The sequence below is a fragment of the Nyctibius grandis genome, chromosome 9, assembly GCF_013368605.1.
Source record: "Nyctibius grandis isolate bNycGra1 chromosome 9, bNycGra1.pri, whole genome shotgun sequence".
Classification (NCBI taxonomy): Eukaryota; Metazoa; Chordata; class Aves; order Nyctibiiformes; family Nyctibiidae; genus Nyctibius; species Nyctibius grandis.
Genome location: NC_090666.1, coordinates 30,573,351 through 30,589,816, shown reverse-complemented (window position 1 = coordinate 30,589,816; position 16,466 = coordinate 30,573,351). Strand labels below are relative to the sequence as shown.

At 47.9% G+C, this 16,466-nt stretch overlaps 1 protein-coding gene and 1 long non-coding RNA gene across 3 annotated transcripts in view; both read left to right on the top strand.

Moving 5' to 3' along the window:
* SLX9 (SLX9 ribosome biogenesis factor) overlaps positions 1-16,466 on the top strand; it is a 59,132-nt gene that overhangs the window by 24,041 nt on the left and 18,625 nt on the right. The window lies entirely within an intron of this gene.
* LOC137667424 (uncharacterized) lies at positions 5,632-9,953 on the top strand. Its single transcript, XR_011048787.1, has 2 exons — positions 5,632-5,687; positions 8,073-9,953. It is a non-coding gene; the product is annotated as an uncharacterized lncRNA (long non-coding RNA).

Below are 16,466 nucleotides of genomic sequence, written 5' to 3'. Positions count from 1 at the left end.
GGTACTATTTACTAGTGGTAAAGCTGGACACCAAGGCTCAAACTCAAGTCCTCAAAGTGCCTTCTGTTAAAGCTCTACAAGGTTTTTGTGTGCAGCTTCTGCTGATGCTTGGCAGGAGCAGTGCTGGCTCACGGGATAGGGCGAAAGGCAAGGGGGTGGATGGCCATGGCTGTTCCCAGTGTGCATTATGTGCAGTGTGCATTATGCTGCGTCTCTTGTGCATGTCACGTCTTGGGGTTTCCATTGCGTTTGCAACCATGGCTTGCAATTGCAAGTATCCTAATAATTAATCATATCTCCTAATTTGTGCAGATGCTTTAATCACGTCTACTGCATACCTGGGCACCTGGATTTGTAATGCTGTGGAGGGGAATTTTTTTTATTGAAACACATGGGCTGCTGATCTTGAATTATTTGAATCCCAACCGGTAGTGCCTGTCAGTCTCTGGGGAGCCCTGCAAAGGGGGAGGTATTCAAATGAAAACCACCAAAAGGATAGAGGCAGCAGGCTTCCTGGAAATGTGCGAGAGGGACGTTGGAGACTCTTCCTGTAACCATCTGTTCTGCTAGTTGGGCTTTGCACATGGCAGTAACGTCTGTCCTTGCAGCGGTAAGAGGTAGTAGCCACGCGCTTCACAGCAGCGATGTTCTTGTCATCCTCTGTGTGCTGTGAAGAGCCTGCGAGGACGCTGGGTCGTCCCTCCAACCCACGGTTTCAGTGGCTCTTCTTTGTCTCCCAAAGCTACGGACTCCTACAGTTGGGGACGGGGCCGAGGGCATGGCAGGGGCACAGCTACGCAGTGCCAAAGTGGACTTTTTTTGTTTCTATCCTGATCCCAGTCCCAAATACATTCATGCACTAATTCTGCCATTTGTCTATTTTAGCATAAAGTTGTCACTGTATTTCTAGTGCAGTTTAAAAACTGAAATGAAAGCATGAAGAATCTGACCTTGCACAGTTGCCTTTAATACAATTCTGTGGCAGACCTGCTGGAATCAAGAGGAGCTGATTAAAATACTTCAGGGGTACAAGTTAGGCTTTGGGCTTTTTCATCCCTTCTGTCTGTAGCGTTCTTGTAACTGGCTGAAAATTGCTAAATCTTCCCTGTCTGTTTTACAGCCGTTAGTCTGTACTTACTTTCTTCTCTCCTGTGCTTCCTGCTGGCCTTCAGATCTGTCATGGAATTAATTGGTGAGGAAAAAAGAAGAGGGAAGGAAATTTGTCCACTGCATGTGTCAGGAGTTTGCTGGCAGTGCTATCACAGGTGAAGTACAGAAATGTAACATGTAGCCTTTCGGTAAGACAGGAGGCATCTGCTCCATGTTTCTGTCTTAGAGATAGGGTGTGCAGGTTTTGTCTGGAAAATAAGGCCTATGGCCAGGACTGGAAATGTTGGCTGCTGTAGCACTGGGGAGGAGAGGAGAAATTACAGTTAAACAAGCAAATGGGGCAAGAATATAGCAGACAATAGAAATGCTGACTCTGCTGGCCTGGAAAAAGGGTAACCTGAGCCCAAGTTTGGGAACTGTTTGGAGGCTGGGTGGAAAGCAGAGGCAGCGATCAGTTGGAAAGGGCAGGGACTGATTGGATTAACTAGCGTTGAAAGGCATTGAAAGGCAAAACTCATCATGCACTACCTGAAAGAAAATAAGGTAGGGCAAGCCTTTTTTTAGTTCCTCTTGGTTGTTTAGTCTCAACCAGGATCAGGCACTGGGGGTTCCGTAGAAGAGGCTTGAACCTTCTTCCTGCCCCTTTGTCCCAGCAAAGGATGTGTCTGGTTAACCTCCCAGCGTGGCCCTTCCTGGAGCATGGAGCTTTGCTCTCCTGGGCTTGGGCATGTGATCAGGGGAAGCCAGAGCAACTGGTTAAGTGCTTCGGGGAGAGCCGAGCTTAGAGGGGTGAGTTGTCCCATAGCAAGCCTTGACATAGGGAAGAGAAGCCTCCTGCCGCATCCCCCCTGCTTCCCCATGTGCCATACCAGTTGTGCGAGCTGCTGCGATGATAGATTTCCACCCTGCAGCGTGTGGCAGGATTTTTTGCAGCAGCTCAGGTTTGGTTAAACGCTACAGCCAGTTTGTTGGGAGGATAGCGTATAATGTGGTGTCTTGCTCACTCTCTCCACCACCAAGCTGCAGGCAGGGAATGCCCTTCAGTTTCCCTGTGTCTGTGCTCCTGCTCTTGGCTAGCTTAATCACAAACTCCAGGTGTTACATGGGGTTACGTAGGACTGGATTTCAGCCCATTCCACAGAGGATTGGAAGGAGTAGGAGGCTGCCCAAGCGAGCTAACAAAGCAGTGGTCCCCATGGTGAATCCGTTAAATGCACCTCTGATACTCGGACTCTGCACGCTGTAAAGTCTTGGATCGTGTGGTCCTCTGACCAAACCCACCTCCTCACCTGACACCTGTTCCTAAACCAGACTAGATCTGGTTAGTCCTCTCCTGTGTTTCTCTTCCAGTTCTGCTTTCTTCTGTTCGTTGGCTTATTCCACAAGCCAAGCTGTGTCTGTCTATTCCTTGTAAAATTCCCACGTGCACATCCAAAGGGAAGTTTCTTTCATGCTTGCATCTTTAATTTAGTAGCAACGTACTTCTCTCTGGGTGTGTGCTCTGGGCCAAACTGGGCAGTGGGGTGGCTCGTGCAGTACCACTGATTTTATGTGTATCCTACGCTCTGTGAGTGCCTGGGACCAGTTATGAATTTGCTATTTGCAAACACACAATGTTTAACTTGTGAGACCATGTCAGTCAGGCTGCAGAGGTAGGTGTCACCTGTGTGTGTCACCAAATGTTACAAATATCTCCTGTATTCTTGCACGTTCGACGTTTTATTTCCTGCTTTTCTCTTTCCTGACGTCCTTGTGGGGGAAAGTTGAGTGTCCAGGGAAGGTCAGCAAGAGACGAGGAGGTTGGACCTCCTGTTAGAGTGCGGAGGTGTGGACGTGCCGGAAGGAAGGAGCCTGTCGCTATAGCAGTGGGTGCTGGAATCTCATGTAACTTTGAAACCTTTGCACACGAGATGCTCAGCTAGAGTGCAACGGGGCTGCATTGAGCGTGCTTTGGCTCACGCAGGAGAGCGTCTCTCTGGCTGCCTGCTTTCTTCACATCAGCTGCTCTCCAAGAGCCCGTGTGGGCAGTTTCTTCCTTATCATCTGTATCTGAAAGCTACTGCATCCTTGGTGTGCTTGCACAGCCTCTTACCGCCAGCTTACTTGCACAGCCATGAGCTCATGGTCTTGTGTTTTGTAGTCTTGGTGGCCTGATGTCTTACTAGGATTTTCCTTCTGGGAATTGAGATGGAGGTGCTGACATCCCAGTACCCCTAGAGCGTGAATAGGAAAGCAAGAGAGTACTGTGGAGATGGTGGAAAGCTCATTCATGGAACAGTTACGGGACCATAGGAGAGGAGAGGCACTTGTGCCATGAGAGACTAAACTATTCAGCTGTTACTTGAGTAATCAGTGGGGAAGAAGAGAGGGAGGAGATCCTGTAGCAGTGTTCATCATAACTGTTCAACAGACAGATGTGGGTGATGTAGTCAGGGTCCACCCCAAAAGCTCCAGGTTTCCCTGTTAGGAGTCCTCTGCCAGCTGCTCCCCCTGCCTTACCTCCTCCTAACATCATGGCTCTTCTGGAGTCAAACCTAAGGTAGTGTTTGAGTCTGGCTGGGAAGTCAAGCCGTGGTGTCATGCCAGGTCCTGCCTCTGGTCGCCTTCCTTCTCCCATGCCACATGTTGCCTTACTTCCTGGTGGAGCTGTGGGCGGCTGCCTTTTGGCTGTTTGTTCTTCTGAATAGGTCCTCGGGAAGAGGCAGAACCCAGCTGAGAAATCTGTAGCTAGAAACATTAAAGGAGAAGGTGAAATTGGAGAGGAAGGAAGATTTTTCAGGCTGGTGATGAGCTGATGTTAAAGCAGGTCAAAAACTGCTGGTTGGATGTTGACCCCTGAGCTGTTTCTGAAGCCACTTTTGTTTTGTATTTCCAGGCTGCTATCAGGGTGGGAATTGGTGCTGGGATGTTTGATCAGGAGATTTGTTTCTTCTCCTCCTTGTCTGATGAGGAGATGTAAGCATTTTTGTGGTTCCTGTTGGGTGGAGGAGCTGTGCCTGCAAGGTGAGGGATGGGGTGGGTCAGCCCAGCCTGTGGACAGTGAGCTGGGTCACCTGCCCCTCGGTGGTGCAGGAGCTAGACACAGGGCTCTTGGCTCTTGGTTTGAACAAATCTAGGAGAATGTTGAAATCAGGATGTATTTCAGGATCCAGCTCAGCCTCGCTGCTTCTTCTGTCCCAAAGCATCAACAGGACTTTCACACCTGGGCTCCTGGCAGCATGCAGAGAGCAGAGGAGAGGACTGCACTCTGCCTTAGAACAGATTTATCTCATGTCGTGACAGTTCAGCTTATCTACTTAGAGTAATTTAAGCACAAGGCAGCAGTATTCCCAGATTGTGGTCCTTCATCCCTTTGTTATGTTTTTTTTACCATGAGTTTAGGAGATCATTGAGGGTTTTCTGGTCTGGGCTCTGTGAAGAGAACTTTAAAATAAAAAAATCTCTGCTAATCAAACTCTGAAATTTACTTAATTTCCAGCGTCCTGCCCGCTGCTGGAATTGCCAACTTAGATCTCTAGGCCAGAGGCATGAAGCAATGATTTTCAGGTTTCTCTTGTTTCTTAGGGCTTGGTCAGTGCTGTCACTGCTGAACCTCTTACTGTGACAAGATCTTCCCCACCTTCCCACGTAGCTTGGCATGTGAGCCGGTGTGCTGGGTCAGAACAAAACGATAGCCAAGTTGGGCAATCCCATCTTTTGACAGCAACCAGCAGGGAGAACCTGGGGAATATAGCAGTACTTTCCTCAAAATGCTTAGCTGGACACTTTAAAAATTCCAGTGCCTAATAACTATTATGAAAAGCAAACTTGCGAGCTGAAGAAGTAAAAGGCTTGTAGGTACCACCAGTGCCAAATCCTTTGAGCCCCCTTGTTCCTCTGCCCTTGCTTGTGAGCCTGTCTGGGGGACCTGGAGTACTCGTGTGCTCATTCGTGTCAGGCTGCAATAAAGACAACAGCTGGCCTAGAGATATGTTGCTACTGATAAATTTAAACTTCTGTCTAAAATAGATTATGGGTGCTTTAGACCTTGGGGCTGAAGTCCGAGAGATCAGTCCAGCTGTCTCAACTTGCCGCTGCTGAAGATGAGGAGGTCTGCTTCCTCCTCCCCCTGTTCCTGACCACGTGTCTTTCTGGCCTGATGCTGACTTGATTTGGTTCAGCTTGCTAAACTAGCAGGAAACTAGGTGGGTGGAAGTGAGTTAGGTTTTTCTGTTGGGGGTACACACCAGAGCTGGGGTAGGAAGGTGTGGGGAGGCATGGCAGAAGGCTGCTACTGTTGCTGCAACAAGCTCTTGGGTAAGCTAAGCTTAATCTAAGCTCTTGTTTGCCTGCACCCTGAGCTGCTCTCTTCTGGAGTCTGCCTGCTGTTGTCTCCCTGCCAAGTTTCCAAATGTCATGTGTTGATAATGGCACTGGTATCGATACTGCTGCACATTGCATGTCGATCTTTCCAGAGGAAACAGCCCTGTCTCTGTGTCATTAACAGAGAAGTCGATTACAATTGATTTTTTTTTTTTCTCTAGTTCCATTAGAGACGAGCAATCCAATATTGCATTCAGCATTCCCTGGAGCACCAGGTCAGCACCTTTTTCCTGCTCCCCAAACTACCCCTGAGCATCCTGCCAGCATCAGAGCAGAGTCTGTGGAATGTGTCATAGAATCATAGAAAGGTTTGGGTTGGAAGGGACCTTAAAGATCATCTAGTTCCAACCCCCCTGCCACGGGCAGGAACACCTTCCACTAGACCAGGTTGCTCAAAGCCCCACCCAACCTGGCCTTGAACACTGCCAGGGAGGGGGCATCCACAGCTTCTCTGGGCAGCCTGTCCCAGTGTCTCACCACCCTCACAGCAAAGAATTTCTTCCTAGTATCTAATCTAAATCTTTCAGTTTAAAACCGTCACCCCTCGTCCTGTCACTCCATGCCCTTGTAAAAAGCCCCTCTCCAGCTTTCCTGTAGCCCCTTCATGTACTGGAAGGCTGCTAGAATGTCTCCCTGGAGCCTTCTCTTCTCCAGACTGAACAGCCCCAACTCTCTCAGCCTGTCTCCATAGGAGAGGTGCTCCAGCCCTCTGATCATCTTTGTGGCCTCCTCTGAACTCGCTCCAACAGCTCCATGTCCTTCTTCTGTTGGAGGCCCCAGAGCTGGATGCAGCACTGCAGGTGGGGTTTCACGAGAGCGGAGTAGAGGGGCAGAATCACCTCTCTGTCTGCACAGGGAGTCCCCTCTTCTTCATAGACCGGGACTGGGGTGGGAAGTCATGCTGGAGACTTAAATTAGCTCTCTTCTATTTGTATTAGAAGGAAGTTATTCTGATTTTTACTGTGAATGTGAGGCGCTTGTGCAGAAGTGACTACTCTTGCTGTGCTGATGGATATTTGCTGATGGATGGGAGCAATCCCTTTAACAGTAGGTGGGGTGTTGGCACACAAAGCCCTTGGAGTGGCTTGCTGGAAAGATTGCCTGTACAGGCATGTAGTGGAAGAGGCTGCTAGTGTGCCAAGAAAGCAGATTTACTGAACTGAGAGTTTATTAAATTAAGTCAAGGCTCCTTCTCTGATGCTGAGCCTAGCAGAGGCTGAGGACTGCATACCTTAGGTGTGGCTGGCTACACGTCAGGCTTTTTGTCTATTGCCTGAGATGTTTTTCTGGAATATGTATTTTGGTGGAATCCCAGCTTGATTATAGGTGCCGAAGCACTAGTTCTGTTTAATGGAAGGTCTTTTAGGGTGGGAAAGCAGAGGAGTGATGTTCCAGTTTCCTTGTCACACCTCTGCTGCTGTGCTCTGAACTTAAAGGCAGACTGAGCCTGAGGCCATACAGCTCCCTGGACCACAGTGTCAAGATGGTCCTTCCTACTGATGGAGCATCCCCTCTGCTTTCTGAGCACGCTGCCTTGCTGAAAAGGTGTCCTGAGATAGCTACTTGCCATGCCAGTGTTAAAGGAATGCATTCAGTGAGGGCCATCCCGCAAATCCTTTTCCTCAGGCTGAATTGGCTCTTGGGCTCAGGGTTCTGCACAACTGGAAGACAACGCACACTTCAGATGCTAATTTAGAAAATCTCCCAAGGAGAGTCAGGGAAGCTGTTAGCTGGGTAGAATACTTGTGCAGATCTTCAAGAGTTTTCGTTGAATTTCTCCCAGTTTCACATATTTGCTTCCTTTGTGTCCTTGTATTTCCAGGCACTTGTGAAGCAGGGAGGCCTTCAGGAATAAATTTTAGGCAGTCTTCTAGTTTAGGCAAGTTCAAGTCCCTGTTACCATTAGAATAGTGGCTGCCATGGGGGATGGTAGGATGCAGAGATCAGGCTTGGATATTACTTTTGGGTCAGCTGTCCTGTTTAAAAAGCAAGAGGTTCAGGTTTTTCTTGCAAAGCATTGATTGGCATGAGCACAGTTATTTCTGAAGGGGAAGATGCTGGGGTGAAGTACTTGATGCCCCTGTAGCAAACTAGAGACCGAGGAAGTAATGGTGGGGGGAAACCTCTCCTCTGCCAGCTCTTCTCTGCCTTCTTCTGTGCCTCTGAATTCTTATTCCTTCTCCGCTGATGAAAGGAGAGGGTAAAGCTTGCCTAATCTGTGCCTTGTGTCCCATGGGGAAGAGAAGTCTGAGTGAGTAGCCTCTTCAGGTCACCAGGCTGGGAACAGACATGGTCCTCCTGCCTTCCTGAAAGCACCTCTTCTCCACATCAGCCCAGGTGGGCTTTCTTTGTGCTTCATTTTCACCGTGGCATCAGTTGCGTAGCAGCCCTGCACCTGTCTGCTGGAAGACAAACCTCACTGTACAATTGATGGTGGCCTATGGATGTCCAGCTTCCCTTAATGCTCTTGTTTGTGCCCCTTCCCTAGCTGTTCCTGCTTTTCTCCCGTTTCTCTCTGTGCAAGTGCTTCATCCTTATCTTCTCGTCATTTGAACCTAACATTTCAACTAGTTTTGACATTATTCTCTTGACCTTCACAGCTCAGTTCTTCTTCCTCCTTCACTGTGAAGACATCTGTGATGGGATCTGTTCTCTCCACTCTGTGCACGCTGCTGAAACTCCTGTACAAGTTCAACTTATTGCTGTTCTTGCGATGGTTCTGTTTTTACCCTGAAGTTATGTATCTGCATTGTCTACTCAATTCAATTCCTGGCTGACATTGCTGTATTGCCTGAAAATGTAATTAAGTATTGATCACAATGCACTCAGCAGTCAAATTAGTTAATATATTAATTATGTGTAACAGTATTTCATTCCAGTAATGTTACCTACCAGCTTAAGTAGTGTTGTGTGCGTGTGTTGAGAGGAAGGGCATAGAGGGACCTTGGAGCAGCATGCTGTGTTTGCTTTCATTTTTGCCTTTTAATAGTTGCGAGTCCCTTGGCCAGTGGGGGTCTGGGCATTGCTAGTTTGCTGGTACTGTTGTTTCTTGCCTGTTCCTGCTTGTTATTCTCTGCTGGTCATAAATTTCCAGGAGAAGCCCTACGCCACATCAGTGGTTACTGCTAAATCCTCTTGTCTGTTGGAAGCCAGGCTGGAGTACTTCCAGTTAACATCTCGCCTTCTGGGGGCTTCCTGGAAAATGCCAGCATCTCCCTCACTCAGAGTATCTGTCAGCGTTTGACCTGATTCAGGAGCTGAGTAGCTGCTTGTTGGAAGGTGCCTTCCTCTGCCAGGTCTCCACATCACAGAGCCTGCAAATAAATGCAACTTGTCCTCTTTGCTCCCTGGTAGTCTCCACTGCTCTGGCTCCCATGCCTCCCTTAGACCTACAGAGAGACATTGTGGATGTGGCTTAAGAAGCACAGATGAGGAAAAAATGTTTCTCTGCTGTGAAGTTTTGCTACCAGTTCACATTGGATTCTGTCCATCAAAAATCTTTGAAAACCTCTGGTCAGAGGCGGCCTTTAATACAAGCTGTGTGTTTAACCTGGAACTGTGTCATAGAGTCATAGAATGGTTTGGGTTGGAAGCGACCTTAAAGATCATCTAGTTCCAACCCTCCTGCCACGGGCAGGGACACCTTCCACTAGACCAGGTTGCTTGAAGTCCCAAAAGGAAACCCTGAGGGATGCCACTCATACTGATCTTGATTTGGATACTCAGTACCCAGCCTCAGCCAGACTAGAGGGTCTGAGGAAACCTGCAAGAAGTATTTCCAAATACTCAAGCCAGTTTGTCCTAAAATAGAGTGGATGGACTGTAGAGTTGAAGACCGTGGTACTTGTGGTGCACCCGGCTCCGTATGGAGTGGCCGGAGCTGTGACTTGACTTGTGGGACTTGAGTGTTGGGAGGGCATTTAGATTCAAAGCTTGGAAATAGCCATGAATGAAAACCACGCTTGTATGCTGCCTGGAGAAGGGTGAGAGGGTCTGTCATTAGAAATATCATTTATAAATTGGTTTGCTGTGTAATTTTCCCCGTTTGGAGAAAAAGGGCTTTTTTTTGAGAAAAAGGCTTGCTGTTGCTGACTTAGGGGATGTCAGAGTTTTGCCTGCATAATGCTGGCTCTGTGCATGTGTTCTAGTTACAGCCTGCACTCTTGCGAAAGCACGCGGCTTTGTATGAATTTTTTTACCCTGGTAGTGTAGATATAACAACCCCTCTCCATGTTTTAAGGCATCTGATGGAGCGGTCTTGCAGGACGTCTGGTTACTGTGGGACAGTCATAGGGCTGTTCATTCTTTATAGAGTGGTTCCTAATTTGCATTGTCTAATGAAAACTACCTGAAAATCCATTTGTATCCCTGAATTGTTTGTGAGGAAGAGCCAAAGAAAATTGGGAAAAAACCCTTTGAAATATGTTTCATTTTGCAATGCTGTGTTTTTTCAGAAAAAAGTAAAAAAATTAAAATAAAAGGATTTTGGTGGAGGTGGTTTCGTAATCTCTGTTAACATATCCTTAAATTCTGAAGTACTCTGAACTTGGAGTCCACAGGCTTTCCCAGGATGGAGGAAGCATTTGCCACCGATCATTAGTGTTGTAGCAAAACTCACAGTGAGGTGTGGTGTGTTTCGGGAGGACGGCGCTCAGAGGCCAGCCAAAGGGCAGCCAGCTTTACGGAAAACTCTACAGACCAGCTGCAAATCCACGCAGCCCAGGGATGCCAGCACAGGTTACTTTGTGCCGCGTTTCCCTGCAAAGCTTGTCCTAACAGCCTGGGTTTACTGTGCACTCCTCCAAAAAGGAGAAGGGACAGTAGAGAAGGGACAGAGCAGCGCTTTTGACCTGCACGAGGATCTTAAGGTGCATGTTACTAGAGAAACAACATCTCTTTCTGCACGTTCATGTGTATTTGTATTGAAAGAGATGCAAAGGGAGGGTTGAAAGTGCAGCCTTGTCTTGAGGTTCAAGATAATATTTAGCTGCGCAACTGTTGTATTAGCGTCTCTTCTTTCCCCAGCTCTTACTGTCAGGTGGGAACCTCATGAAGTTCAACAAAGGCAAGCGTAGGGCCCTGCACCTAGGGAGGAATGACCCTATGCAGCAGTCCAGGTTGGGGGTTGACCTGCTGGAAAGCAGCTCTGCGGAGAAGGACCTGGGAGTTCTGTGGAAAAGTTCCCCATGAGCCAGCAGTGTGCCCTTGGGGCCAAGAAGGCCAATGGTGTCCTGGGGTGCATTAGGAAGAGTGTGGCCAGCAGGTTGAGGGAAGTTGTTCTCCCCCTCTACGCTGCCCTAGTGAGGCCACACCTGGAGTAACTGTGTGCAGTTCTGGGCCCCCCAGTTCAAGAAAGACAAAGAACTACCGGGGAGAGTCGAGCGCAGGGCTACAAAGATGATCAGAAGACTGGAGCATCTCTCTTACAAGGAGAGGCTGAGGGAGCTGGGTCTGTTCAGCCTGGAGAAGAGAAGACTGAGGGGGGATCTTATCAATGCTTACAAATACCTTAGGGGTGGGTGTCAAGAGGATGGGGCCAGACTCTTCTCAGTGGTGCCCAGTGACAGGACAAGGGGCAATGGGCACAAACTGAAACGTGGGAAGTTTCTTCTGAATGTGAGGAAAAACTTCTTTCCTTTGTGGGTGATAGGCTGCCCATGGAGGGTGGGAGTCTCCTTCTCTGGAGATATTCAAAACCCGCCTGGACACGACCCTGTGCGACGTGCTCTAGGGGAACCTGCTTTGGCAGGGGGTTGGACTGGATGATCTCCAGCGGTCCCTTCCAACCCTAACCAGTCTGTGATTCTGTGTAAAGCGTACACCGCCTTCACTCAGCAGTACCACAAGGGCTGAACCCTGGGATTCTTCCTGCTTCTTTTCTTCCATCTCCATCTGAGGAAAGGTCCAGCTGTAGCTCTTCCTGCTGGCTGCACCCCTGCCTTGTCAGCTGGTTAAGGCAGAGGTTCCTGCAGGCGCTTGTTTCACTGAGTTGCACGGTGTATGCGGTCCGGTTGCCCGTCCTTCCCCATTTCAGCTGAGCAAAATAACTTCAGATGATACTGTCTGTCTGCATCTCTTCCATGTCCTGTTTTCCCCAGTGGAGGGAGGGAAAATGGCTCTAGATGCTAAACCTGGATTAAGGGAATGAGGAAAACTCAGTGCTTCTAACAACAAACCAATGAATCCATGAACTGTATTATTTGGAGAAGTAGAGGGGAAGGTGAGGCTACGCACGTAACACATTGTAGTGTCTACTGTAATCCCTGAGGAACAGAAAACAACTCCACAGCTCGTTCTAGGTATGATCTCGCACATCCTTCTGTGCACGGCTGTTCTGCTGCCAGTGTTGCAGTGACACCTGACAGTGACATATTTGCCTGTCTGCCTCGGAAGTCCCGCGCTCTGTGCTTTTGCAGTTCCTCTGAGCATCTTTAAATTCTTATTTTTCCCCTCTCTTCCCTGTTGTTGTCTGCCCTCTCCTTCCCCCAGCACCCTATCAGGCCACTGCTTTGGCATTGAGGGAAATGCAGCATAAAATGAGGTTTTCTGCTGGGTATTTTGAGGAAAAATACCTGTGGTTAAAACACAGCTATGGTGAACATATGAGTGTGTTCATGAATATGAATAAACATTGGTTATGTCTAAACCTCTCTTGTGCATGACTTGCAGGAGCTACAAAATAGTCTGAGGTGTAGGGTGGCTTCAACTGTATAAAACTTAAACAGTAAAATCAGTACTTTGGATAAAACAGAAGTCGTTTGTCTACAGTCCCATTAAAGGAGCTCTTCAGCAACTAAGGACTGAAGTGGAGAAATTCAGGTGGGAAGAAATCTGCCTGTTGTCAAACCTAGGGAAGAAGATTGAAGACTGGTTTGCAGGGTCACTGCTAAATCCATGCATGGAGAATGTAAGAACAAGTACAGCTGAGCGGAGCTAGCTCCTCTAAGGAGCTGAAAGAGCGTATCTGAAGTGATAGGTAAGAAACACTTGTAAAAGAAATGCCACGTACCAAAACAAGTGCAAGAGGGGTTATAGGAACCAGTGGCTGGAGATGGAAAACTTCCCTCGAGAATGCCCACTTCATTGTCTGCTAGCTAACACACAGTTAAAAGACAAGGAAATTAAGGTAAATTAATGTTTTCTTGCGTTTTGTGTAAATTGGAAGCATCAGGTAAAATGAAATAGTGTAACATTTTCAGATCTAGATATTTCAATATGTAATACCGCAGAAGGTACTGAACTACTGATTTTTCAAACTTTTCAGAGGACAGTGTAGTCAAAGGTAATCTTATAGGCAGGAATGAAAAGGACATTTTGGGGAAAATCTCTTTAAAATACAAGCCTGCAAGGCATTGTCAGAAAGCATAGGGATGTTGCAGTATTCTGTCTCCCTTAGTAAGCCCTAAGGAGAGAATTTACACATTGGTAAACATGAATTACTTTAGGTCTCAGAATAAATCTCATTCCACATATTTGTTGCTGTTTAAGCTTTTCTAGAAATTGTATTCTATTCTTCCCACTGCTGCCTACCAGAACTGCAATACCCTTGCAAATCTCTCTTCTGCATGTATCTATCTTTGTTATTAAAATATAAATTTTTATCCTCTGTGGAAGGGGACTTGCTTACTGTCCGGATTGTGCTGTGGACTCCCTGGAGTCTGCTTCAGTGATCCACCTTGGTGATGTCCATGGTTTTGTACGAACCTTAAAAATGCTTGCTGCAGGAGGTACAGACAGCTCAGAACTACACCTCCGCGTGCCCTCGGTACCTTGTTTTCAGGTTGCGATGGCAAACCTATGAGTCACTGCCTTACAGATGCGGGCTGGAAGGGACTCTGTTGCCAAGGTGACTTTTCAAATACTGATTTTGCAAGGGCAGGTCTTTTCTCACAAAGGAACGTGGGGTGATCGGGGCTGGGGGGAGCTGGGAGTTGGTTAGTGGAACCTGTGATGAGTTGTTTTGGCATCTGCTTTGATACCCCAGCAAACAGCTTGAGGAAATTTGCCCTTAACGTGGTTAGATGTTTGTCTCTGTTATTGCCTGGCCCGTGCGTTATGCAGGAGACGGAAAATTGGATAGCTGCATCAGCCACGTACAAACCCAGATCCTGTCAGACCAGGTCTGGTTTGCGGCAGGAGCAGGGAAGCAGGTATAGTGGGTGTACTCCCAAGGGGGTTATTTGTAAAACTCTTGCTAGGGCTGGGTGCCACAACTTGGGGAAGGCTGACGCCTTTGGGAAGTGAGGGCTGCCCATGCTCCCAGGGGAGCCTTCCTCATGCCTTGAGGGCCTGAGGTCTTGAGGGCTTTGCTTGAGGTCTTGAGGGCTCATGCCTTGAGGGCTTTGCATAGCACCGTTGTCCCCTGTATCTGAATTACAACAGAGGAAGCTGCCTTACCTGTATGGTAGTGCTTAATGCCAATGTACAAGCTCACCAGCTTTCTAGCCTGAGAACTGGCAGAGATGCACTTGTTCACGTTTCTGAAGGAATATCTTGAGCAGATTAGACTTGTTTCCCTTAGGTGAGGGAGGGAAATGCACTGTGGCACTGTGGGTCCAGGCTCCCCTGGCACCGCCTGAAGCAGCATTTGGCTTCAGCTCCATTGTCTTGCGCTTCTTGGAGACTTGACTCTTAGGCTTCTACATGGATGATGAAAGCAAAGAAAGCCTGGTTGGTTCTCCTCTCTGAGGTGGCTGGAGCCATGAAGTCACCCTCACAAGGTGGCTTGTGAAGTTTCTCTGCTAGCAGTAGAGAGGCAGGAGGTTGGAGATGGTCAGGTTTCTTGGCTGAGTGTGGAAAAACCGAGGCTCTGCTGCAGACCTACAACTCCTTGGATCAGCCTGATTGCAAGAAGGCTTTGCCATTCCTTCTGCCTCACATGCAGACATAGCAAATTCTGATCTTCTGTGGCTGTTCCCTATGTAATTTGCTGTGATCAGAGAAGGGGGTACAGGAAGGACAAGATGGCTTGTCATGAAACCTGAAAGAAATCTCATGAACTGAGCTGCTGGAAGTGTCTCAAACATGCACTGATGCCCTAGCCCCTTGCTTCGCTTCACCTTGGGCTGGGTGACCTTTTGTAAGGCTAGATGCTGCAGCAGCACTTGCTGAGAGCTGCTGGGCATAAAATTCGCTGTGATCACAGGTATTTAAGCTGTTTATGGCACTGCACATAAAGCAAGTACATGCCAGAGGAAGCAAAAAAAAAGTCATTTTTTTCAGACATGCCATTCCTTGACAAATAAGAATATCTTATTTGTGCTGTGGAATTTCGGGATACTTTTGGAGAACTTCTCGCTTTTTTATTGGAAGAAATGTACAAATGCTTGTTGCACGTACATCACCCCCTTTTTTTTTTTTCTGTGGACGTGAAAAAGGGCAGCAGGGGATTCAAATGTCTTTTCTTGAAAGAAAACTCATTCTCCCAAAGCTGGAAAACTTTGTTTCTTGAATGAAATCACACCTGATCTTGCAATGTCTCTGACATGGCGTGTGTTTCCCAGGGCACCTGTCTGTGGGTGAGCCCTTCTGCATTTGTTTTGTGGTTTTTGAAGTATTACAGCTCAGGGAGTACTGAGAACTGTTGGGGTTTTTTGGGGGGGTACAGAAGAGACATGAAGGGAAATAAGTAGAAGGTAATCCAGCCTCTTTTCTCGCAAAGAGGTGTTGAATCCAGGCAGCAAGCTGACCTGTCTGGTTGGGGAGGATACACAACTGGGGATGCTTTTTCTAGCAAATGATGTGGAGCTCCTGCACTGCTGTTTGTCTCTGACCAGGGAAGCATTTGAGAAAGAGGTGAGGAGCTGTCTCATTCACTGCTTCCAGGCTCCGTGGAAGAACAGCAAGAGGGTACCTCCAAGGCTGCTGAGCACAGAGGATGGTTTGGCTGTTCCTCACTGAAGTCATCCAAGACTCCCAGAGAAAGGACAGCCAAATGTGTAAGCAGCAGGAAAAAAGGATGCTGAGTGGTAGAACCCACGTTCTTCAGGCAAAACTGTGCGTCTGCAATGTAATAAGGGCAAATTAGTTTAAAGAAAAAACTATTTAAAAAGGGGTACGTTCTGCCTGTAGAGTTTCAAGAGCTCTAGTGGATGTCAAATGGTTACGATTCATCCCCTTGGGTTTGCTTAAAGCCAGGCTTTCTGAAAGATGAGTTCAATACTTGGTTCACTTTGCCTGCTGTAGGCAAGTCCTCCTCTTCCTGGAGGTGCCAGCAAACACTTCTACAGCTGCTTTATCTTCAGTGGGTCCTGGCTGCATCTCATCGTGCTTTCCTGGTCAGGAAGGGGAGAAGCAGCATGGCCCGTCTGATAGCTGACAGTGGCACTGTCTGTCTGGTATCCTGTGTTTCACTCTCCCTCTTCAGTCTCACCGCCTACCCAGTGACTCAGCAGGACGTGCTGATAGTAAATAGAATGTTTCTTTCAATTTTTTATGAGAAACTGTCCAAAACCAGCAAAGTGTATGTGGAAAAAAAAAGCATTTCGGTGCCCTGGACCTAGTGATGGGTCTGACCTAATTTGCTGCCCTCCAGGGTGTTCACAGCAGGATGGAGGTAATACAGGAAAGGCACTAATGGAAATTCATGAACAAAAGAAAGCAGAGGCCCCATGGTTGTCCTGCTGTCCCCAAGTGCTACTTCCGTGGATGTTTCTACCCTAAGAAGGCTGCATGCTACAGAAATCATGGCAGACTATTTCTCCCTCTGACCCCACCGTGTTTGTACCCTGTACGTGTTTTACGGGGCGGATAACTCCTGAAATAAGCTGGATAACTCCCTTTACAGGGAGGATAACTCCTGAAATTTTTCCAAGAGCAAAAGATAACTTTTCCCAGGGAGAAGCCTGCAACCTGGCAGATGAGATGAGCTCCTTGGGGCAGCCATAGCTTCTGCACTGGGAGGCTCACGGTGGTTTCTGGGATCTCTCTGTGCCATGAACTGGCAATGCCAAACACCTGGCTCAGAACAAGGCGCTTTGCAGTCCTCATGGCAC